Consider the following 26,421-nt stretch of genomic DNA (forward strand, 5'->3'; position numbering starts at 1 on the left):
ACACCCTATAGTATACAGCACCACACAGTATGCAGTATAGCACCCTATAGTATACAGCACCACACAGTATGCAGTATAGCACTCTATAGTATACAGCACCACACAGTATGCAGTATAGCACCCTATAGTATACAGCACCACACAGTATGCAGTATAGCACCCTATAGTATACAGCACCACACAGTATGCAGTATAGCACCCTATAGTATACAGCACCACACAGTATGCAGTATAGCACCCTATAGTATACAGCACCACACAGTATGCAGTATAGCACCCTATAGTATACAGCACCACACAGTATGCAGTTTAGCACCCCACACTATACAGTACCCCACAGTATGCAGTATAGCACCCTATAGTATACAGCACCACACAGTATGCAGTATAGCACCCTATAGTATACAGCACCACACAGTATGCAGTATAGCACCCTATAGTATACAGCACCACACAGTATGCAGTATAGCACCCTATAGTATACAGCACCACACAGTATGCAGTGTAGCACCCCACACTATACAGTACCCCACAGTATATAGTAGAGCAGTATAGACCCCCACACTATACAGCACCTCACTGTATACAGCACCCCAAACTATACACGATACAGCCCCCCACACTATACAGTACAGCACTCTACACTATACCGCACCCACAGTATACAGCCCCCCACACTATACAGTACAGCAGTATAGCACTCCCCCCACTATACAGCCCCCCCCCCCCCCACACTATACAGGCCCCCCACACTATACAGCCCACCACACAGTATACAGGCCACCCCCCCCCCCACACACAGTATACAGCCCACCACACAATATACAGCCCATTACACAATATATAGCCCCCCACACAGTATACAGCCCCCCACACAGTATACAGCCCCCCACACAGTACACAGCACCCCACACAGTACACAGCACCCCACTATACAGTAGTTTACAGTATATTAAAATAACAACCCCATGTCACCTTTTTCTGATGTAATCTTTACACAGAAAAGCTCCACAGTTAACTTCTGCAACACTCCTGATAGGACCTGTGATGACTTCATAGCCATGTGACCAGTAATTGCTAGGTTACTGGTCACATGGTAATGATGTCATTAAGGTCCTAGATCAAAACTCATTAAGGTCCTAGAATTAAGATCATTAACACAGTACGATCATGATGCCTGTGTAGCCGACAGCCTGACACCCGGGGCAGTAGCTAGCAGGGCTCAAGAGGCAGCTGCCTTGGGCCCCCCCAGGAGCAACTGGGCCCAGGGCAGCTGCCCCTTTTGCCCCTTGGTAAAGACGGCCCTGGCGGCAACGCTGCTAAATGACGGTTGGGAAGTTGGCTGGTGGGTTCACTGGGCAGGCGGGCCCCCAGGCAAGTGGGGCCCCCGGGCAACTGCCCAGCGTGCCCATTCGAAAAGACGGCCCTGGCTGATATAAGTAGTGCCCCCCATGACAGAGTGGACACTGTGTCAGTAGTAAGTTTGTGTTGACATCACTGTTTATTTTTCCCTTTTGATCCGTCACAAGAACATCCCCAAAAAAACGGATCCCACGTGCGATCGGCTACATCATCATCCACTATTGTCTGCACATCACTGATGTCACCTTCACCAGTCTCAGGGCCGCAACCCTAACCACTTGCAACACCAGCTCCCACGCGGCTCTCATCGACTCTACTTACCCACCTACTAGAGGAAGCAGGGATCTCTCACATCTAGGCTGGGCAGTAGCTGCTGACTGTCCTCTAGAAGCTTGTCCTTTGCTGAAAAGCGGAGCAGAGACGACAACATACAATACTTCCAGAGCAGAAGGAACAGAAAATGAAAGACAGGTCCAGGACAGGTGGAGGCACAGAGCTTGTTCCCAGGCCATGCCAACAAAGCGTGATGTCAGAGGAACCCACTAACTCCTGGCTGGGGATGTCTGATGTCGCTTGAGATGATGTTGAAGACTGAGTCAACCATTCAAGGACAGCTGGGTTGCTTGTTAAAACACAACCGCTGGGTGACAGTGGCATCTCTGGCCAGTCGCTGCGACTGCTGCTACCACCCCCACCCCTTGTTCTGCTGCTACTTCTGCCAGCTCCAGAAACATTTTTGACACTGCCTGTTCCCTTAGAAGGGCCTGGCACCTGTCTGTCAGACGTACTGTAAGGGTAAAAAAAGCAGTAATGTCAGGCCTCAATTTGAACCCTGAAACAAGGATGAATGGATGTACTTATATATAAGAGAACGTGAGCACCTTAAAATCTGTAGTATCAGGCTGCAATTTCACCCCAATTACACAAATAGGGATTAATGTATATATTTATGTATGATAGAACGTTAGCACCCTAAAATCTGTCGTATTAGGCCGCAATTTCACTACAATTAGACAATCAAGGAGTAACGGATTGAACAATATATAAAAGAATGCAAACACTCTAAAATCTGTTGTGTCAAGCCGCAATTTGACCCCAATTAGACAATTAAGGATTAACGGATTGAATTATATATAAAAGAACGTGAACCTCCAAAATCTGTAGTATCAGTCCGCAGTTACACCCCAATAACAGAATCAAGGATTAATGGAATTACTTACCGTATTTTTTGCCCCATTAGACACACTTTTCCCCCCCTAAAAGTGGGGGGAAAATGCCCCTGCGTCTTATGGGGCGAATGCTTCCATTTTACATTGCAGTCTGCGATGCTGCAGCGTCACAGACTGCGATGTATGAGCCGGGAGAGAGAAGGGGCTGGAGTCCGGAACTAGGGGCGGTGCCCGGTGCAGTCGCTGTACTCTTACACCGGGCCCCGCCGCTCACTGAAGTATTTATAAACATTAATCCTTATCCTGTTAATAAGTTTAACTAAAGCTGCGCTCTCCCCTGTTCCCCTGTATCAGTACAGCACTTACGAACAAGCTTCCATAGCAGGCAGAGCGGCCGGCCACTTTATGAATGAAGCAGGCGGAGCAGACGCGCGACATCAGTGAGTGACGTTACTGCTGCCGTCCGCTCTGCCTGCTATGGGAGCTTGTTTGTAACTGCTGTACTGATACAGGGGAACAGGGGAGAGCACAGCTTTAGTTAAACTTATTAACAGGATAAGGAATAATGTTTATAAATACTGCGGTGAGCAGAGGGCCGGTGTATTGGGGGACACTGTTATGAAGGGGATCTGTGGATGACATATAGCAGTGTCATCCACAGATCCCCCCCCCCCCCCCATAACAGTGTCATCCACAGATCCCTCACCCCATAACAATGCCATCCACAGATCCCCACCCCATAACAATGCCATCCACAGATCCCCCACCCCATAGAAGTTCCATACACAGATGCCCCATAACAGTGCCATCCATAGATCCCCCATAACAGTGCCATCCACAGATCCCCCATAGCAGTGCCATCCACAGGTCCCCCATAACAGTGCCATCCACAGATCCCCCACATGACAGTGCGTCATCCACAGATCCCCTATAATAGTGCCATGCACAGACCACCATTAATTCAAAACCCACCAAAAGCACATCTTTTGGTTAAAAATATTTTTTTTCTTATTTTCCTCCTCAAAAACCTAGGTGCGTCTTATAGGCCGGTGCGTCTTATAGTGCGAAAAATACGGTATATATCAAAGAATGCAAACAACCTAAAATCAGTAGTGTTAGAACCCTTTTTTACCCCAATTAGTGCAGCAAGGTATAATAGAATAGACCCTATTACCCAGGCTGTACACTGTTCAATTGGTTCCTGCTCTCTCCCTACAGTGTGGATAATGCCTCCCTATCCTTTCCCTACACTCTCACTAAGCTGTCTCTGAACTGCTCAATAGTTATTTTTGGGGAATAAAGTATTTCCTAATCAGTGTTCACTGGAAATGACAGAGTCTGGGCAGGATGAGGCTTTTTATAGGGCTGTGACATCGCAGGGGCTGGCTAGCTGCTGATTGGCTGTCTGCATGGCATTATGAGTGATCCCTCGTTCCCGGGCTTCTTATTTCCTCTTTCTAACATGTGCAGCAGTCATTTTAGTGCGGGGAAATTAGATTTCTGGATGAATTAAATTTTTCCTGAAATTTGGATGGAATTCCACTTCGTCAACTTTGATTCCCTCATCTCTAGTGTACAGTACTGTGAAAAAGTTTTAGGCAGGTATGGGAACAAATGCTGCAAAGTAAGAATGCTTTCAAAGATAGAAGCATTAATAGTTGATTTTTATCATTTAACCCCTTAGTGACCAAGCCTGTTTGGGCCTTTATGACCAAGCGTTTTTCTTCCTTTTTTCATCGTCGCGTTCCAAGAGCTATCTTTTTTATTTTTCCGTCTATATAGCTTTATGAGGGCTTGTTTTTTTGCGGGACAAGTTGTAGTTTTTAATGGCTTCCTTTTGGGGTACACATAACTTTCTGATTAACTTTTATTAACTCTTTCTGGGACTGAGATGGGAAAAAAAGCAATACTGCCACTGCGTTTTTACGTTATAAATTTTACGGCGTTAATTTTTCGGTATATATAACATAATATCTTTATTTTCTGGGTCAGTACGATTACAGATACCAAATACATATATTTTATTTTACTTTTTTGCATTGCCACTTCCCAAGACCCATAACGTTTTTATTAGTTTTTCTATGGAGTTGTGTGAGGGCTTGATTTTTGAGGGACGACTTGAATTTTTCATTGGTATCATTTTCTAGTAAATGGCACTTTTTCATCGCTTGTTATTATGTTTTTCAGTGGCAACTAAGAATAAATTAGCAATTCTGTCTTTTTTTTCTCTTTTTTTTATGTAGTCAGAGCCGTTACAAACTCATCAATACCAAACATATGGGGGAGATTTTTTATTTGCTATTTTTTTCAGTAAAAGGGTATTTTCAATAGAAAAAATGTGTATTTTTTTTTTAATAAATGTGTTTTTTTTCTAATCAAAGGGGTTGTCCCATCTTGCTTTTTCAATCTTTGGCTCAGGCAGTTGAGAGTTCAGTCATTGCGTGCTCGTTCATGTGGATGAGTCATCCTTCTGGCAGCCTGCAGAGTATGTAAAGCCCATCCCCCTGCTTATGGGGGGGGGGGGGGGGGCGGTCGGCATCTGTGAATGGCACTTATGGGGTGGGGGCATCTGTGGATGGCACTTATTGGGTGGGGGGGCATCTGTGGATGGCACTTATGGGGGGGGGGCATCTGTGGATTGCCGCCTGGACTCCTTCTGGGCACCAGAGAGCACGGAGTCCTTGGTTGCTATGACGCCGTGCGCTCCCTCCTGCTGCCGGAAAACAGTAATACACTGCTATGATCTAAGAGTGTATCACTGTATTCCGGCGGCAGGAGGGAGCGCATGGCGTCATAGCAACCGAGGACGCCGTGTGCTCCGGCGCCCAGAAGGAGTCGGCCCGGGACTAATAGGGGAGCATATCAATCCCTAAACTCTGCCACTGTGGTCTTCCAGGGCCCTCCTTCCTCCTCTAGCATCTGCAGCACAGCAGCGTGGCAGGCAGACCGTTTCTCTCCCCGGCACTATCTCCAGCATGCAGGGTCAGACACGGCTGTTTTACAAGTGATCTCTTTGGGCATGCGTGCGCGTTCTCGAGCGGCCGGCTGGGGAGAAGGTAGGACATTGTGCGCAGGCGCAAGACATACAAGCCCCGCAAGTATGTGGCCGTAACCAGAGGATACAGGTAGACAACACAGGCGCAGATGAAGGGATTTTTCAGGAGAACGGTGCAAGTTAGGAAATAGAAGTTATTTAGAAGATTATTCAAGGACACTTGGGGAAACTGATTAACAGCAATTAATGAAATGGGAATACCCCTTTAATAGTCCCATAAGGGGACTATAACAGACAGTATTTTGATTGCTTTTAAAATGCAGTGCATTATCCCTATAGTGCATTGCATTTTAATGGCAATGCTATTCTAATATTGCTGGAAATTACTACAGCCGGGCCCAGGGCCTACAACAGATGCCAGGTAGCCTTCAAGCACATCGGCACCCCGCGATCGCATTTGCGGGGTGCCAATGGGAGACAGAGGGAGTCCGCTCCCTCTGTCAGCACTTTACATGCGGCGGGCGCCATTGCCCGCTGCATGTAAAGTGTTAAACAGCCCGGATCGACACTCCTACCGGTCCAGGCTGTTAGAGCAGGGCCGCGGCTCTCATGTGAGAGCTGGGTCCGCGCTCCCCGCTGCGTAAAAAAGCGGCGGCCCAGTATAAGGCCCCTTAGTGACCGACGTAAAAACACATATGGGTGGTCACTAAGGGGTTAACAAAGTGAATGAACAAAAAAGAAATCTCTAAATCAAATCAATATTTGGTGTGACCATCAGTTGCCTTCAAAACAGTATCAGTTCTTCTATGTACAATTGCACACAGTTTTTGAAGGAAATCGTCAGGGAGCTTGTCACAAACATCTTTCAGAACTAACCACACATCTTCTGTGGATATAGACTTGCTCAAATCTTTCTGTTTCTTTATGTAATCCCAGACATACTGGATGATATTGAGATCAGGGCTTTGTGAGGGCCATATCATCACTCCGAGGACTCCTTGTTCTTCTTTATACTGAAGATAGTTATTAACCTGTAGGATACCAGGGTCACAAATCCCAGCGCCAGAAGCTGCGCCTGCCTGATCAGCTGCAGGGGTCCGACAGTCACTGATAGCCGGACTCCTGCTGTATGCGCTGGCATGGGTGAAAACACAGATGCCAGAGCATTAACCTTTGCACTGCCGTGGTCAACGCTGACCAAGGGACATGCAGTATCCTGCCGGGTGCGGGACGGCCATCGGGTCCCTGCAATGCTGTGACAGGGACCCGATAGCAGGGAAAGCAGCCCGATGCCTTCCTTAGGCATCATGGCTGCCTTCCGTGACAGTCCAAAATTAAGTTTCAAGTAAAAAAAAAAACTGAAGTGTCCTTTTCCTAAAATAAAGTTAAAAAAAATTGTAAAAAATAGGGAAAAAAAGAAAAGTAGACATATTAGGTATGTCCGCGTCCGGATCGACCAGCTCTATAAAAATATCGCATGATCCACCCCGTCAGGTGAACGCCATAAAAAATAAAAACAGTGTCAAAAAAGCCATTTTCTGGTCACCTTGCCTCACAAAAGTGTAATATCAAGCGATCAAAAAGGTGTATTTAGCCCAAAATGGTACCAATCAAACCGTCATCTCATCTTGCAAAAAATGAGCCCCTACAATAGCACAAAAAAATAAAAAAAAATAGGGCTCTCAGAAAATGGTAACACAAAAACAAGATTTTATTCTGTTCAACAATGCTTTCACTGTGTAAAACTTAACAAAAATAAAAATGATAGACATATTTGGTATCGCCGCGTCCGTAACAACCTGCTCTATAACAATATCACATTATATGCCCCCTCAGGTGAATGCTGTCAAAAATATATTTTTTAAAACCATGCCAAAACAGCAATTTCTTTTTTACCTTGCCTCACAAAAAGTTTAATACCAAGTGATCAAAATGTCTTACGTACCCCAAAATGGTACAAAACCGTCACCTCATCCCGCAAAAAATGCGTCCCCACATAAGACAATCACTTAATAAATAAAAAACAATGGCAACCATAAACCAATCCATCAAAATCTGCGCTGCAAAAGCCATATGGCGCTCCTTCCATTCTGAGTCCTGCCATGTGCCCCCACAGCAGTTTACCACCACATATGGGGTGTTGCCGTATTCAGGAGAAAATTTGTAAAAAAAATTATGGGGTGCTTTTTCTCCTTTTACCCCTTGTGAAAATGAAAAAATATTGGGCTAAAGCAACACTTTATTGGAAGAAACACAACTTTTCATTTTCACAGCCAAGTGTCACCGCCAGCTCTGTGAGAAGATCTGTCAGACGTTCTTCTCTACCTGTTGTATGATGTTCTTTGTTTTGGTTTCACTTTCTCATCTCCTTTCCTTCTCCCAGCTGTCACCTATTTGCACTGATTGTCTCCCTTTATATTCCCTCCCATACTGCCTCCCTTTGCGGTTTATACTTCTTCCTAGATTGTGTTCACTGCTAGAGGCTGCATCTCCTGATTCCTCAGATAAGTCTGTTCCCTTTATTTGTGGTTCCTTGCTGGCTTGATTGTAGGTGACCCTGACTCCGTCCATATTAAGTGGAGGGAGCCGGGGAAAAATGTGTGTTTGCGGCTCCGGAGATTCAATTTCTTGGTTTTCTTCTCTCCGCTTCTGGTTTTTGCATGGACCCTGAGAAGGTCCGTGCTGTGCTTGATTGGGAGCTTCCTGAGAATCAGAAGGCGCTGATGCGGTTTTTGGGTTTTGCCAATTATTACAGAAAGTTCATTTTGAATTATTCCTCTGTTGTTAAGCCACTCACTGATATGACTAAAAAGGGGGTAGATTTTTCTTTGTGGTCGGTAGATGCGCTTAAAGCCTTTTCTAGTATCAAAGAGAGTTTTGCTTCCGCTCCCATTTTGGTACAACCTGATGTCTCTCTACCTTTAATTGTTGAGGTGGGTGTGGGTGCGGTCTTATCTCAGGGTCTCTCTCCTGCCAAATGGCGACCGTGTGCCTTTTTCTCAAGAAAACTCTCCTCTGCAGAGAGAAATTACGATGTGGGAAATAGGGAGTTGTTGGCCATCAAATTAGTTTTTGAGGAATGGCACCATTGGTTAGAGGGAGCCAGACACCCTATTACCGTGTTTACAGACCATAAGAATCTGGCCTACCCGAGACAGGCCAGATGGTCTTTGTTCTTATCTAGGTTTAATTTTGTTGTAACGTTCCGCCCTGGGGTTAAAAATTTGAAGGCAGATGCCCTGTCACTTTGTTTTCCGGGAGGGGGGAACTTTGAAGACCCGGGTCCCATTTTGGCTGAAGGGGTGGTTGTCTCTGCTCTTTATCCTGATTTGGAGGCAGAGGTTCAGGCAGCCCAGGCAGAGGCTCCTGATCTTTGTCCCCCTGGGAGGTTGTTTGTGCCTCTCGCTTTACGACACAAGGTTTGTAAGGAGCACCACGATACTGTCATTGCTGGGCACCCGACATATCTGCGCTGTTTTGTGGCGGAGAATCAGGAGGATTAGTGTTCTTTTTTGTCCCTTGCTGAGTTTGCTTTAACCGCCTCCGGACCGCCTAATCGCAGTATCGCGTTCCGGAGGCGGCAGCTGCAGGCACAGTCACGCATATATGCGTCATTTCGCGAGACGCGAGATTTCCTGTGAACGCGTGCACACAGGCGCGCGCGTTCACAGGATCGGAAGGTAAGCGAGTGGATCTCCAGCCTGCCAGCGGCGATCGTTCGCTAGAGGGCTGGAGATGCGATTTTTTTAACCCCTAACAGGTATATTAGACGCTGTTTTGATAACAGCGTCTAATATACCTGCTACCTGGTCCTCTAGTGGTCCCTTTTGCTTGTATCGACCACCAGAGGACACAGGCAGCTCAGTAATAAGTAACACCAAACACCACTACACTACACCGCCCCTGTCACTTATTAACCCCTTATTAACCCCTGATCACCCCTGATCACCCCATATGGACTCCCTGATCACCCCCCTGTCATTGATCACCCCCCTGTCATTGATCACCCCCTTGTAAGGCTCCATTCAGACGTCTGTATGTTTTTTACGGATCCACGGATACATGGATCGAATCCGCAAAACACATACGGACGTCTGAATGGAGCCTTACAGGGGGGTGATCAATGACAGGGGGGTGATCACCCCATATAGACTCCCTGATCACCCCCCTGTCATTGATCACCCCCCTATCATTGATCACCCCCCTGTAAGGCTCCATTCAGACGTCCGTATTTTTTTTACGGATCCACGGATACATGGATCGGATCCGCGAAACAACTACAGACGTCTGAATGGAGCCTTACAGGGGGGTGATCACCCCATATGGACTCCCTGATCACCCCCCTATCATTGATCACCCCCCTGTAAGGCTCCATTCAGGCGTCCGTATGTTTTTTACAGATCCACGGATACATGGATCGGATCCGCAAAACACATACCGACATCTGAATGGAGCCTTACAGGGGGGTGATCAATGACAGGGGGTGATCACCCCATATAGACTCCCTGATCACCCCCCTGTCATTGATCAACCCCTGTCATTGATCACCCCCCTGTAAGGCTCCATTCAGACGTCCGTATGTTTTTTACAGATCCACGGATACATGGATCGGATCCGCAAAACAAATACGGACATCTGAATGGAGCCTTACAGGGGGGTGATCAATGACAGGGGGGTGATAACCCCATATAGACTCCCTGATCACCCCCCTGTCATTGATCACCCCCCTGTCATTGATCACCCCCCTGTAAGGCTCCATTCAGACGTCCGTATGTTTTTTATGGATCCACGGATACATGGATCGGATCCGCAAAACACATATGGACGTCTGAATGGAGCCTTACAGGGGGGTGATCAATGACAGGGGGGTGATAACCCCATATAGACTCCCTGATCACCCCCCCTGTCATTGATCACCCCCCTGTAAGGCTCCATTCAGACGTCCGTATGTTTTTTATGGATCCACGGATACATAGATCGGATCCGCAAAGCACATACGGACGTCTGAATGGAGCCTTACAGGGGGGTGATAACCCCATATAGACTCCCTGATCACCCCCCTGTGATTGATCACCCCCCTGTCATTGATCACCCCCCTGTAAGGCTCCATTCAGACGTCCGTATGTTTTTTATGGATCCACGGATACATGGATCGGATCCGCAAAACACATACGGACGTCTGAATGGAGCCTTACAGGGGGGTGATCAATGACAGGGGGGTGATCACCCCATATAGACTCCCTGATCACCCCCCTGTGATTGATCACCCCCCTGTCATTGATCACCCCCCTGTAAGGCTCCATTCAGACGTCCGTATGTGTTTTGCGGATCCGTGGATCCGCAAAACACGGACACCGCGGATCCGCAAAACACATACGGACGTCTGAATGGAGCCTTACAGGGGGGTGATCAATGACAGGGGGGTGATAACCCCATATACACTCCCTGATCACCCCCCTGTAAGGCTACATTCAGACATTCTTTTGGCCCAAGTTAGCAGAAATTTTATTTTTTATTTTTTTCTTACAAAGTTTTATATTCCACTAACTTGTGACAAAAAATAAAATCTCACATGAATTCACCATACCCCTCACGAAATCCAAATGCGTAAAAATGTTTAGACATTTATATTCCAGACTTCTTCTCACGCTTTAGGGCCGCTAAAATGCCAGGGCAGTATAAATACCCCACATGTGACCCCATTTCGGAAATAAGACACCCCAAGGTATTCCGTGAGGGGCATATTGAGTCCATGAAAGATTGAAATTTTTGTCACAAGTTAGCGTAAAGGGAGACTTTGTGAGAAAAAAATAAAAATAATCAATTTCCGCTAACTTGTGCCAAAAAATAAATATTTCTATGAACTCGCCATGCCCCTTATTGAATACCTTGGGGTGTCTTCTTTCCAAAGTGGGGTCACATGTGGGGTATTTATACTGCCCTGGCATTTTAGGGGCCCTAAAACGTGAGAAGTAGTCTGGGATCCAAATGTCTAAAAATGCCCTCCTAAAAGAAATTTGGGCCCCTTTGCGCATCTAGGCTGCAAAAAAGTGTCACACATGTGGTATCGCCGTACTCAGGAGAAGTTTGGGAATGTGTTTTGGGGTGTCATTTTACATATACCCATGCTGGGTGAGATAAATATCTTGGCAAAATACAACTTTTCCCATTTTTGTATACAAAGTTGGCATTTGACCAAGATATTTATCTCACCCAGCATGGGTATATGTAAAAAGACACCCCAAAACACATTGCCCAACTTCTCCTGAGTACGGCGATACCAGATGTGTGACACTTTTTTGCAGCCTAGGTGGGCAAAGGGGCCCACATTCCAAAGAGCACCTTTCGGATTTCACAGGGCATTTTTTACAGATTTTGATTTCAAACTACTTACCACACATTAGGGCCCCTAGAATGCCAGGGCAGTATAACTACCCCACAAGTGACCCCATTTTTGAAAGAAGAAACCCAAAGGTATTCCGTGAGGGGCATGGCGAGTTCCTAGAATTTTTAATTTTTTATCACAAGTTAGCGGAAAATGATGATTTATTTTTTTCTTACAAAGTCTCATATTCCACTAACTTGTGAAAAAAAATTAAAACTTCCATGAACTCACTATGCCGATCACGAAATACCTTTGGGTGTCTTCTTTCCAAAATGGCGTCACTTGTGGGGTAGTTATACTGCCCTGGCATTTTAGGGGCCCGAATGCGTGAGAAGTGGTTTGAAATCAAAATCTGTAAAAAATGTCTGGTGAAATCCTAAAGGTGCTCTTTGGAATGTGGGCCCCTTTGCCCACCTAGGCTGCAAAAAAGTGTCACACATGTGGTATCTCCGTACTCAGGAGAAGTTGGGCAATGTGTTTTGGGATGTCATTTTACATATACCCATGCTGGGTGAGATAAATATCTTGGTCAAATGCCAACTTTGTATAAAAAAATGGGAAAAGTTGTCTTTTGCCGAGATATTTCTCTCAGCCAGCATGGGTATATGTAAAATGAAACCCCAAAACACATTGCCCAACTTCTCCTGAGTACGGCGATACCAGATGTGTGACACTTTTTTGCAGCCTAGGTGGGCAAAGGGGCCCACATTCCAAAGAGCACCTTTAGGATTTCACAGGTCATTTTTTACACATTTTGATTTCAAAATACTTACCACATATTAGGGCCCCTAGAATGCCAGGGCAGTATAACTACCCCACAAGTGACCCCATTTTGGAAAGAAGACACCCCAAGGTATTTCGTGATGGGCATAGTGATTTCATGGAAGTTTTAATTTTTTGTCACAAGTTAGTGGAATATGAGACTTTGTAAGGAAAAAAATAAAATAAAATCATAAATTTCCGCTAACTTGTGACAAAAAATAAAAAGTTCTATGAACTCACTATGCCCATCAGCGAATACCTTAGGGTGTCTACTTTCCGAAATGGGGTCATTTGTGGGTTTTTTCTACTGTCTGGGCATTGTAGAACCTCAGGAAACATGACATGTGCTCAGAAAGTCAGAGCTGCTTCAAAAAGCGGAAATTCACATTTTTGTACCATAGTTTGTAAACGCTATAACTTTTACACAAAGCATTTTTTTTTTTTACCCGAACATTTTTTTTTTATCAAAGACATGTAGAACAATAAATTTTGAGAAAAATTTATATATGGATGTCGTTTTTTTTGCAAAATTTTACAACTGAAAGTGAAAAATGTAATTTTTTTGCAAAAATTTCGTTAAATTTTGATTAATAACAAAAAAAGTAAAAATGTCAGCAGCAATAAAATACCACCAAATGAAAGCTCTATTAGTGAGAAGAAAAGGAGGTAAAATTCATTTGGGTGGTAAGTTGCATGACCGAGCAATAAACGGTGAAAGTAGTGTAGTGCAGAAGTGTAAAAAGTGGCCTGGTCATTAAGGGTGTTTAAGCTAGGGGGGCTGAGGTGGTTAAATAACTGTCGCCAGGAGTCCTCTGATAAGTCACCATTTTTTGTTGCATATGGGTTTCATCCGCAGTTTGGGACATTCTCTGGAGAGGGGTCTTCTGGTTTACCTGATGAGGAGAGATTTATCTCGTCTTTGTCATTTATTTGGCAAAAGATTCAGGGTAATCTGAAGAGGATGAGTGAGAGATATAAGCGTGTGGCGGATAAGAGACGTGTGCCTGGTCCGGACCTGAATGTGGGGGATCTGGTGTGGTTTTCTACAAAGAATATCAACCTGAAGGTTCCCTCCTGGAAGTTAGGTCCTAGGTTTATTGGGCCTTACAAGATCTTGTCCGTCATCAATCCCGTTGCCTTCCGTCTTGATCTTCCTCAGACTTGGAAGATCCATAATGTTTTTCACAGGTCCCAATTAAAACCTTATGTCCAACCCACTGTACCCTCCTCTTTGCCTCCTCCTCCGATTGTTGTTGATGGTAATCTTGAATTTCAGATCTCTAGGATTGTGGATTCTCGCATTATCCGCGGTTCTCTCCAGTACCTCGTTCATTGGGAGGGTTATGGTCCTGAGGAGAGGATGTGGGTCCCACTGGCGGACATTAAGGCCACTCATCTCATCAGGGCTTTCCATTGGTCTCATCTTGAGAAGGTGGGTTCTGAGTGTCCGCAGTCCACCCGTAGAGGGAGGGGTACTGTCACCGCCAGCTCTGTGAGAAGATCTGGCAGACGTTCTTCTCTACCTGTTGTATGATGTTCTTTGTTTTGGTTTCACTTTCTCATCTCCTTTCCTTCTCCCAGATGTCACCTATTTGCATTGATTGTCTCCCTTTATATTCCCTCCCATACTGCCTCACTTTGCGGTTTATACTTCTTCCTGGATTGTGTTCACTGCTGGAGGCTGCATCTCCTGATTCCTCAGATAAGTCTGTTTCCTTTATTTGTGGTTCCTTGCTGGCTTGATTGTAGGTGACCCTGACTCCATCTGTATTAAGTACAGGGAGCCGGTGGTCGTGTCCCCTCACTATTATAGGGTTTTCAAGTGTCACATAGTATAAGGTACGAGGGCATGCAATCGTCTACCATTAAGACCTTTGCATGGGCATAGCAGTCAGGGAGAGCTCTAGGGGTTTTATAGGGCTCACCCATATGCTCCTTAGTTTGGGATCAAGCCAGTCGGTTGTTTATTTATAAGTTCCAGCTTTCTGCAACACCATCCGTGACACCAAGTGTTTCCAAATTCTGTAAAATGCTTAGGGGGTCAAAGTGGTCAGTACCCTCTTTAATATATTCTTTGAAGGGTGTAGTTTCCCAAATGGGGTCACTTTTTAAGGGTTTCCACTGTAGGGGTACGTCAGGGTCTCTTCAAATACAGAATGGTGCCTAAAAACCATTTTTAGAAAAATCTGCCTCCAAAATCCATATGGAGCTCCGTTCCTTCTGACCACTGCCACGTGCCCATAAAAACATAGAATGTGTCAGCAGATAAGAACCATTTGACCCATCTAGTCTGCCCAATAAAGTGAATACTATGAATAGCCCCTGGCCCTATCTTAAATGAAGGATGGCCTTATGCCGATCCCATGCATGCTTAAACTCCTTCACTGTATTTGCAGCTACCATTTCTACAGGAAGGCTACTCCATGCATCCACTACTCTCTCAGTAAAATAATACTTCCTGATATTACTTTTAAACCTCTGCCCCTCTAATTTAAAACTATGTCCGCTTGTAGCAGTTTTTCTCCTTTTAAATATTCTCTCCTCTTTTACCTTGTTGATTCCCTTTATGTATTTAAAGGTTTCTATCATATCCCCTCTTTTTCGTCTTTCTTCCAAGCTATACATGTTAAGGTCCTTTAATCTTTCCTGGAAGTTTTATCCTGCAATCCATGTACTAGTTTAGTAGATCTTCTCTGAACTCTCTCCAAAGTATCAATATCTGTCACGATGGGGAGTCAGGGAAACCCCCCACCGTGCGGTGTCAAAGGGTAAAAGGGGATCAGCCTGGCCAAAAGGAGTAATAAGGGAGCAGGTCACCTCCTAAAGCGTGCCTAATCCTCTCCCTGACTCCTCACCGTATGAGTGGACCCTGATGGTAGGACGACTCATACTCAGGATTCCTAGAGACCCTAAGTTGCCCTGGTAATCCCTCACCAAGGAGCAGGGTAGAGACGATCTGCTCATCCCAGTAATGGAGGAACAGGAGTCTCTATCGGAGACCAGGCTGCAAGGAGAGGGGAACACCTACAGCATAAGGAGATGGCAGGTAAGCGAAACCAATAACACACTTACCTGCCACAGACACACTGACTCGAACCCGTTCACTAGTGCTGCTGTCCACACCAACATTAAAGGACACAGCACACACCACAAACCACACAGGAACCCAGGACACCATAGCTGCAATAACATGAGACAGGGGAATGTCTAGTAAACATGCTGGACACCAAACACCACCAGACATGTGACACCAAACTAGACATACCAACTCCCTGAACATTACCCACTCCATACAAATAAGGACAGGAAGAGAAGGAGATGCCGGGATAACATTAATGACCACAAGGGTGGCCCTCACTAAACAGATGGAACACCCTGGACTGGAGCAGAACTCCAGCACCAACAACAGCGGAAGTACCACAGACTCCAGCCAGGAAACCACAGAAAATATAAGCCAAGTGACCACACCCAGTCAGGGAGTTAACCCTTACAGCATCAGACAGAGGGAGGCTACAACTAAAAGGGGAAGTGCACACACAAGCATACCAAACACGCTAGGGAGCTTGACCGCGGACTGGATGGCAGCCTGAGAGAGCTCTCTCCTGCCACGTACTTACAATAACGTTGAATTAGCCTACTAAATCGCCTAAATTATGGGCAAAATAGGGAGATATCAGCCGAGAGAAGGTGAAGGACCTACCAAACAGAAGATGAATTAAGCGGCAGTCACGAAACTCTTCACTAAGAGACATGCAGGTTCTCCCGCTCCACTGGCCAAGATGGCGCCGGAACCCGTTGAGCAGCGGGACTCTGAGGAGGAACGTCACTCGAGTAGTGATGAAGAACAAACACCGAATGAAATGCTCACAGCGGCAGTGCTTAAGAAAGCCCTGACCCAGGCACTGAGACCGGTAAGAGAGGATTTAGCAGACATAAAAACGGACTTACATGCCCTTGGCTTCCGGACGGAGGCCCTTGAGTCGACGTGCTCGGAACTCACCGATCATGCCTCAGGACTAGCAGCCAGAACGGAGCAGCTGGAGGCCCATGTTAATACGGCATACACACTGATCGAGGATCAGGAAAACAGAAGCCGCCGGAAAAATATTAGAATAAAGGGGCTCCCGGAATCCTGGGCAGGGGATGCACTCCCTAAAGTGGCGCGGGAAATATTTGCTGGACTTTTAGACCAGGACCGTGCAAATGCAATCATAATAGAGCGGATACATAGAGCTCTTCGTTCGAAACCAAAGCCGAGTGACCCACCACGGGACGTAATATGTGGCCTGTTATCTTATGTGGACACGGCTGTGATTCTTCGCTCGGCAAGGGAAAAATCTCTGATTTGCTACGAGGGGGTCGAGATCTCCCTCTACCAAGACATTGCGCCCTCTACTCTTCAGAAACAAAGAGTGTCGCGACCGCTGATTGACAAGCTGAGAGAAAGAAACCTGCAATATGCATGGTTGTTCCCTTTCGGGATCTCGATAATGAAGAATGACAAGAGGATCATCATCAAGACCCCAGCTGATCTAGAAACCGCATGGTCTGCCCTCGGCATTGAACCTGTAGAGATACCGTCATGGTCACCTGCAGCTGATCTGGTTCCTCTGCCTCCCTTGCCACGCACAGAGGAATGGCATACTTTCATTCGCCCGAAACCTCAAAGAATGAAGAGGCCTTTAGCTGTCACCAACTCGCCTCATCGCTGAATTCTGGTTCTTACTCATCTGGTTTTATCTTCAGAAAGAACCGCACGAGGCACTTACAGTTTACATGTTCCTGCAGACTGCCTGTTTACTTGCCGCAAGTGGATCTGTTTAGTTTTTAACCACTACGGAATACCTATTGAGAGAACTCTCATCTCCTCCTTTGCCTAAAGGTTCCTTTTTGTCAGTTTGTCCCTTCCCTGAATGTCCATCCTGACCCTCATCACCCCGTCCCTCTTCCCCCTCCCTTCCTCTCCCTCTCCCCTCTCCCCTTTTTTTTTTCATTTTCGTCTCAGTTATAGGTTGCTCAGAGTCTTCTGGAGACTATCTACATCTTTGGACTCCCCTGCACATGAGATCTGCGGCAGGGTAGAGGACGGTTCCTGAGACCCCTTATCTATCGTTTTCATTGTGATTATGAATGGTTCCTTAAATCTAGCTATGTATGTAGTCCTGGTGGGAAGCGATGTTCCATCTTCCCCATCTCTATAGGATAAGCGCGGGAAACTGGGTTAAGGATGTGCGGAGATATCAGTTGGTTAGCTATGATTGTCCTCTGAATGGGGTCATGCTTCTGCACTTGATGGAGGAGATGGAACATCATTGTATTGCATAAATAATAGCAACTCAGTCATACGTATTGAAAGCCAGGGTAAGGTTGATCCATGTGCTTCTTCCCTCCCGCTCCCATCCCCCCTCTTTTTTTTTTCTCTCCCTTCTTCTTTTTAACTCAATCCAAGGGCCCCAAGTGCTATTGCCCTAGAAGGAAGAGGGAGTTAGCAGTTTAACTAAGGAAGGTTTTGAGTTTCAGAGAAGCTTGAGGAGATCGGAACAAAGCGATGATTTACTGATCTCTCTTTGCAACCATGTTAGCTAATCAACCTACTCCCCCCCTCCCTCCCTCTCCATGGGAACAAGCTGATAGTTGAGACAAGGTTTATGATAATTGGCGATTTGCTAAATATGTTGTGCATAACGTTATGTGTCTGTACACCACAGGTCAAGACTTGTTCACATTTTGTACATCTCTCTCACCCCTGTCTTTGAGTGCTAACTCATCTTTCACTTGGCTTCATAGACTTGAAGCTCACTCTTACTTAATACACCCCTTCTTTTCCTATTTAGTCTTTAACACTTTATCTTCTTACCCTACTGATTCTTATCTTTTTTTTTTCTCTTTCCCTTTTCTCCTCTCCAAGTTTTATCTTTTCTATTTTATCAAATCTCAGAGTTTTGTTTTGTTTGCTTTTCTGTCTAGGGGAAAGTACTCCCTGAAGCATGTGCGACATTAGATGTGCATCTTTTAATGTGAGGGGCTTGAATACCCCGAACAAGAGACATCATGTACTGGACATGCTCAAGAAACTCAGAGCCTCCATTCTCTTCCTACAAGAGACCCATTTTAAAAATCACAAAATTCCGAAATTGCCTTCCAAACATTTCACTAACTGGTACCACTCATGTCATACTTCCTCAGCTTCTAAGGGAGTTTCTATAGCTGTGCACAAATCTATCCCTATTAAGATATTGCAACAGTACAAGGACCTAGAAGGGAGGATGTTATTCCTAAGGGCCCAGATATATAATGTCAAGTTTACCTTGGCAAACCTGTATGCTCCCAATCATGCACAGGGGCCTTGGCTGTTAGATGCCTTAGATAAACTCAAGTTGTTTGCAGATGGTCCGATTATTTTAGGGGGTGATCTGAATGTCACGTTGGACCCTTCACTTGATTCCTCGACCTCTAGGTCAAGTGTCTCTAAACATACTTTAGCGAAGTTGAAGTCTAAACTGTCTGAACTCTCCCTTACAGATGTCTGGCGGCTGCAGAACCCCTTATACTTCTCCCAGGTGCATAACTCACATCAGAGGTTAGATTACCTATTGGTTCATGCATCTCTTCTGCCGAGAGTAACGGATACAGGTATTTCGGTCATTACAATTTCAGATCACGCACCGGTTCATTTATCGATCACCCTCACTAATGACACCCCCACGACATGGAGATGGCGACTCAACGAGCAAATCTTAGAAAATGCGGAAGCATTCTCAGATATACAGGCTCAACTTTCAGTCTTCTTTGACCTGAACAAACACTCGGGTCCCAAGTTTCCAATAGTTTGGGAATCGCACAAGGCTTTTGTTAGGGGACTCTTCATCTCGTGGGGGTCCAAACTTAAGAAAGATCGGCAAAAAATTATAGATGAGTTTTTAGGACAGATCACAATATTAGAAAAAGAGCACAAAAGCTCTAGAACATTGGAAATACAGGAGAAACTCAGAGCTCTGAGGGAAAAACTTATCACCTATTTACAGAATAAATCTGCCAAAGCTTATTTACATTTTAGACATAAGCTATATGCTCATGGCAATAAAGGAGGGAAGCTCATGTCTACACTGCTCAAGAAAGAAAAAGCTAGACAACATATCCATGAGATAAGGAACCACACAGGGAAAATTACGTCATCCCTTCCTGAGATGGCTGAAGCTTTCCATAAATTTTATTCAGCATTATACAACATAGACAAAACAGACGTTATGGTTGGTACTAATCAAAGGCAAAACTTAATTGATAGTTTTTTAAGGGACATTTCCCTGCCGCAACTAGATCAGGCCATGATCAACTCCCTAATTGTACCTATCACACAAAAGGAAGTGTCTGAGGTCCTTACCTCCTTTCCCCCTGGGAAAAGTCCAGGCCCTGACGGTCTTCCCTTGCTTTACTATAAGAAATTCCAGGAGGTGCTTCTGCCCCATTTAGTAGAATATTGTTCCTCGCTGTTTAGAGGTGACCCTTTGCCAAAGCAGACTCAGGCGGCACACATCACTCTTGTAGCTAAAGAGGGGAAGGATCCAGCAGAGTGTGGGAGCTATAGACCCATTTCACTTCAGAATTTAGATTTGAAAATATGGGCCAAGCTCTTGTCCTTAAGGATAAAAAAAAAGCTTCTACCCCACCTGATAGGTGAGGAGCAGTCAGGTTTTGTCCCGGGAAGGGAGGGGAGGACCAACACGACTAAACTGCTTACAGCAATACACCAGGCACATGCTGAAGATAAGTCATTGGTCCTTCTCAGAGTAGATGCCGAGAAGGCCTTTGACCGAGTTAATTGGCTCTTCATGCACTCAACCCTTCTGAGATTTGGCTTCCTTACGGCTTTCATAGAGGCAATCTTTTCGCTGTACTCTCACCCGTCAGCCTCTCTCTTGGTCAACGACCATCTGTCAAGCCCCTTTGAAATAACAAATGGAACTAGACAGGGTTGCCCTCTCTCCCCCACGCTTTTTATACTAGTAATGGAAACTTTATTACAGAAAGTGAGACAACATCCACTTATTGGAGGTTTCTCTACGCCAAAAGGGGAATTGAAAATGCTGGCTTTTGCAGATGACCTTTTGTTTTTGTTATCTGATCCTGAGAGGGGGCTGCCCTGTTTGGTCAAACTGTTTGACAGCTTTGGTGGGGTGTCGAACTTTAAAGTGAATGCCACAAAATCGGAGATATTGAATATTTCCCTAGCAAAACATAGACTTTGGAGACTTAAGGAAGCTTCACCTTTTGTTTGGGCTCAAGCTTCTCTCAAGTATCTGGGAGTAAATATTCCCTCCTCTATACACAAAATATATGATGCAAACTTCCGTCCACTTCTAGCAGAGATTCAAAAAATCCTTACAGATTATGATATTCCTCTGATCTCATGGATTGGTAGGAAGAACGTCATCCAAACATATGTGCTTCCAAGGGTCCTTTACAAGCTACAAATGCTACCAATAGCCCTGCCACAAGCCTTCTTTACCAGATTGAAATTACTTTTCTCGCGGTACTTATGGAAACAGAAGCGGCCTCGTCTAGCGCATGCTCTCCTTACTAGACCTGTGTGTAAGGGTGGTATAGGGCTTCCTGACGTATATACATTATATAAAGCGATACAACTGAGGAGATGGTCCAATCTAACTGCTTTTTCTGACCCACATAGTATTTTCAGTTGGTCAAGTAAGGCATACAAGGGAGACCTACTACGGGAAATGTGGATCCCCTCCAAAAAGCGTGTCACATATAACCCGTCGGATATTGATTTGTTATTTAAGGGAGCCTCAAACATGTGGGCACTGCTGTCGCCGGAGTCGGCATCTGGGATCTCGCCATTGCTACCCTCTAGCTTAATACCTGTGGTTACTGGGAGAGAATCAATTACCTTTAAACCTATGTGGGACCAACTATCCCATGTTTCCGTCTCAGATTTGTTCCCGAGTTGAGGGGTTCCCGGCCGATCAGACCTACAGGCACTGCTCCCGAACTTCAGTCTTACGTTCTTGCATATCTCGCATCTTAACAGTTGCTGAACAGACTTCTTACGGGCCAATTATCCCCTTAGAGAGCTCACCGACTTTGAAAAAGAGCTGTCGTTACCGACCACCAGGCTTAGTAAGTTGTCTAAAATGGTGGCCACCGTGAGAAACGTGAAGCACTTGAGTAGTCCTGGGTATATTACATCCTGGGAAAAGGAGCTGGACCTTTCTCTCACTGAGCTGGAAACTAGACAAATTATACAGCATTCCCGTGGCTACTCAAGGTGTATATGCCTGCAAGAATCAAATTACAAAATACTAGCTCGTTGGTACAAGACCCCGGAGTTTCTTTACTTGCATGGTCTAGCTCCCACTAACCTGTGCTGGAGATGTAATTTGCAAATAGGCACACATACCCATATTTGGTGGGGATGTTTGGTTAATCGCCCCTTTTGGTCCGAAATAGAAAATATAATAGAAGAAGTTGTGGGGACAAAGCTTACACTGACTCCGGCAATGGTCCTTCTGGGCTGCTCGTCGGCGGAAATACGCCAATCTTCCTCATCTTTAGTTACTTACCGTCTTGCTGCAGCAAAGTCACTGATTCCCCTGAAACGGCTGAGTATGGTACCTCCCTCCACCAAGGATTGGCTTGGAAAAATACATCAAATCTGTAGGTTCGAAGAGATGTCCAGTAGATCATGTCGTGCTCACCATAAGTTCCTTCATATTTGGAGTCCCTGGCTATCCTCATCTTATTGTAAAGACTCGCAGATAGCCTTTCTTCCTGTAAGAGTTGATTAGCCTCAGATGTCGATCCTGGAGGCTTCCCCCCCTTCCCACCCCTCTTTTTCTCCTCTCTCTTTCTTTTCTTTTCGCTTCTATTCTTTTATTGTTTTCTCTGGCTCGTACTTCTTTTGATTTGCACCAATGTTACTAAGTTAGTAGTATGCTATCACATTTTAAGGATGTTGATGCTAAGCATCGGGAGATTGTAATTGCTAGTGTGATGTAACACTGTTCTCATGCTATTTCCTGATATTTTATGTTTCATCCATTGATGTCATGCGTCCCACTTTGGGGCTTTGTTGTACCTGGTTGTGGTAATAATGGATGTCAATATATCTATATAATTCAATAAAAACAAAGTTGATAAAAAAAAAAAAAGCATACCAAACACGTAACCACAACAGCATGCGTGGCAACCTTGTCATGGCAATCCCCCAGAAGGCCGAGCCACTGCCACTGCATGCTCTAACAGCAACACGTTGCCGCGGGCAACCGCAAGTGTGGCAACAGTATCACAGCGTACACCATAGGCCGTGACACTCCCACCCCTCAAAGCCCCCCCCCCCCCCCCCCCAAAAAAGGGGAACTAAACAGAACACCCAAAAAACAACGGGGTAGGGGGGTGGGGAAAGTAACAGGATCAGCATCAGTGCAAGCAAGTCTCTAAAAGACTGTTGCCAGCCCCCAGAACCACCTAGAAACCAGGCAGCCAGCCACCATACACAGTGGCGTAGCTAGAAATGACTGGGCTCCATAGCAAATTTTTGAATGGGGGCCTCCTCCCCCAGTAATTTTTTCACAACCCCTTCATTTCATGCCGCCCCCATTCCTGTGGCTAGTAAAGATCACTCTCTCAGACCAAGCCCGGCAGCTGTTCCTTCCGTTTTCTACACTGTCTATACTGTCACTGTATATCATTTCATTGTGTAATACTGTTGAGGGGGCCCTGACAAAATCTTTTAGTCCTCCTCCTCCTGGATGGGCCCCTTCTTGGTCAGGGCCCCAAAGCAGCCGCTTCCCCTGCTTCCCCTATAGTTACGCCCCTGACCATACAGCTCAGAGAGACCGCACTGAACACTGAGTTCACCTCAGACCCAGTTCACACAAGGTTGCTGCGAGCAAGCATTCCCGACCAGCACACAGACAGTACACCACAGGAATGCAGCCAGCACACAACACAAGTGACAAAAACACTGAGACATGGACAAGGGGAAGTAAGAAGATTCAGCGTCAGAGCAAGGATGTGTCTCTAAGACTGCATCAGCAACCAGCACACAGTCAGTACACCAAAGGAATGCATCCAGCAAACAACACAAGCACCTGAACCACTGAGAAATGGACGAGGAGAAATGCAAACACCAGTGATGGTTCACACCAACTGCAACCAACTGTCACAGGGAACCGCACTGTTAACAGCGTCTCACCTTTCACCCTCCCTCCGGAGGATAAGCATGTGTGCCAGAAAATGGCAGGCGACACATGCTGGGCCCTCTTCCGAAGGCTCCAAGCAAGGAGCCTTTGTGGTCATACTGTCATGATGGGGAGTCGGGGAAACCCTCCACCGTGCAGTGTCAAAGGGTAAAAGGGGATCAGCCTGGCCAAAAGGAGTAATAAGGGAGCAGGTCACCTCCTACAGCGTCCCTAATCCTCTCCCTGACTCCTCACCGTATGAGCGGACCCTGATGGTAGGACGACTCATACTCAGGATTCCTAGAGACCCGAAGTCGCCCTGGTAATCCCTCACCAAGGAGCAGGGAAGAGACGACCTGTTCATCCCAGTAATGGAGGAACAGGAGTCTCTATCTGAGGCCAGGGTGCAAGGAGAGGGGAACACCTACAGCATAAGGAGATGGAAGGTAAGCGAAACAAATAACACACTTACCTGCCACAGACACACTGACTGGAACCCGTGCACTAGTGCTGCTGTCCACACCAACATTAAAGGACACAGCACACACCACAAACCACACAGGAACCCAGGACACCATAGCTGCAATAACATGAGACAGGGACAAGGGAACCACCAGAAATGTAACACCAAACTAGACATACCAACTCCCTGAACATAACCCACTCCATACAAATATGGACAGGAAGGGAAGGAGACACCGGGATAACATTGATGACCACAAGGGTGGCCCTCACTGAACAGATGGAACGCCCTGGACTGGAGCAGAACTCCAGCACCAACAACAGCTGAAGTACCACAGACTCCAGCCAGGAAACCACAGAAAATATAAGCCAAGTGACCACACCCAGTCAGGGAGTTAACCCTTACAGCACCAGACAGAGGGAGGCTACAACTAAAAGGGGAAGTGCACACACAAGCATACCAAACACGTAACCACCGGCAACAGCATGCGTGGCAACCATGTCACGGCAATCACCCAGAAGGCTGACACACTGCCACCGCATGCTCTAACAGCAACACGTTGCCGCGGGCAACTGCAACTGTGGCAACAGTGTCACAGCGTACACCATAGGCCGTGACAATATCCTTCTGGAGATACGGTCTCCAGTACTGCGCACAATACTCCAAATGAGGTCTCACTAGTACTCTGTAGAGCGGCATGAGCACCTCCCTCTTTCTTCTGGTAATGCCTCTCCCTATACACCCAAATATTTCCTGCTGCTCTATGACATTGTCTGCCTACCTTTAAGTCTTCTGAAATAATGACCCCTAAATCCCTTTCCTCAGATACTGAGGTTAGGACTGTATCACTGATTTTATATTCTGCTCTTGGGTTTTTACGTCCCAGGTGCATTATCTTGCACTTATCAACATTACATTTTAGTTGCCAGATTTTTTACCATTCCTCTAGTTTTCCTAAATCCTTTTCCATTTGGTGCATCCCTCCAGGAACATCAACCCTGTTACTAATCTTTGTGTCATTAGCAAAAAGACACACCTTACCATCTAGGCCTTCTGCAATTTCGCTGATAAAGATATTAAACAATATGGGTCCCAGAACAGATCCCTGAGGTACCCCACTGGTAACAAGACCATGGTCTGAATATACTCCATTGACTACAACCCTCTGTTGTCTGTCCCTCAGCCACTGCCTAATCCATTCAACAATATGGGAGTCCAAGCTCAAAGACTGCAGTTTATTCATAAGCCTTCTATGTGGGACAGTATCAAAAGCCTTACTAAAGTCTAGATAAGCGATGTCTACTGCACCTCCGCCATCTATTATTTTAGTCACCCAATCAAAAAAATCAATAAGATTAGTTTGACATGATCTCCCTGAAGTAAACCCATGCTGTTTTTCATCTTTCAATCCATGGGATTTTAGATGTTCCACAATCCTCTCCTTTAGTATGGTTTCCATTAATTTCTCCACTATTGATGTCAGGCTTACTGGCCTATAGTTGCCCGATTTCTCCCTACTACCTTTCTTGTGAATGGGCACAACATTTGCTAATTTCCAATCTTTTGGGACGACTCCTGTTTCTAGTGATTGGTTAAATAAATCTCTTAATGGTTTTGCTAGTTCACCGCTAAGCTCTTTTAATAGCTTTGGGTGTATCCCATCAGGCCCCTGTGACTTATTTGTATTAATTTTAGACAGCTGACTTAGAACCTCTTCCTCTGTTAAGACACATGCATCAAAAGATTCATTAGTCTTCCTTCCTAACTGAGGTCCTTTTCCTTCATTTTCCTTTGTAAAAACTGAACAGAAGTATTTATTGAGGCAGTCAGCTAGTTCTTTATCTTCTTCCATATATCTTCCTTCTTTTGGTTTTAATTTGGTAATTCCTTGTTTTAGTTTCCTTTTTTCATTTATGTATCTGAAAAATGTCTTATCGCCTTTTTTCACTGACTGAGCTAATTTCTCTTCTGCCTGTGCTTTATAAGCTCTTATAACTTGCTTGGCCCCTCTTTGCCTGTCATCCTCGTTTTTTTATTTTTTATAATTACTAAATGCTATCTTTTTGCTTTTAATGATTTTGGCCACT

General features: G+C 45.5%; 1 long non-coding RNA gene across 1 annotated transcript; it reads right to left on the bottom strand.

Moving 5' to 3' along the window:
- Positions 1-4,568: 4,568 nt before the first annotated feature.
- Positions 4,569-26,152, bottom strand: LOC120997074. Its single transcript, XR_005778063.1, has 4 exons — positions 26,141-26,152; positions 24,445-24,451; positions 17,509-17,518; positions 4,569-4,757 (listed from the first exon to the last, which is right to left on the bottom strand). It is a non-coding gene; the product is annotated as an uncharacterized LOC120997074 (long non-coding RNA).
- Positions 26,153-26,421: the final 269 nt, after the last annotated feature.

The sequence above is a fragment of the Bufo bufo genome, chromosome 4, assembly GCF_905171765.1.
Source record: "Bufo bufo chromosome 4, aBufBuf1.1, whole genome shotgun sequence".
NCBI lineage: Eukaryota > Metazoa > Chordata > Amphibia > Anura > Bufonidae > Bufo > Bufo bufo.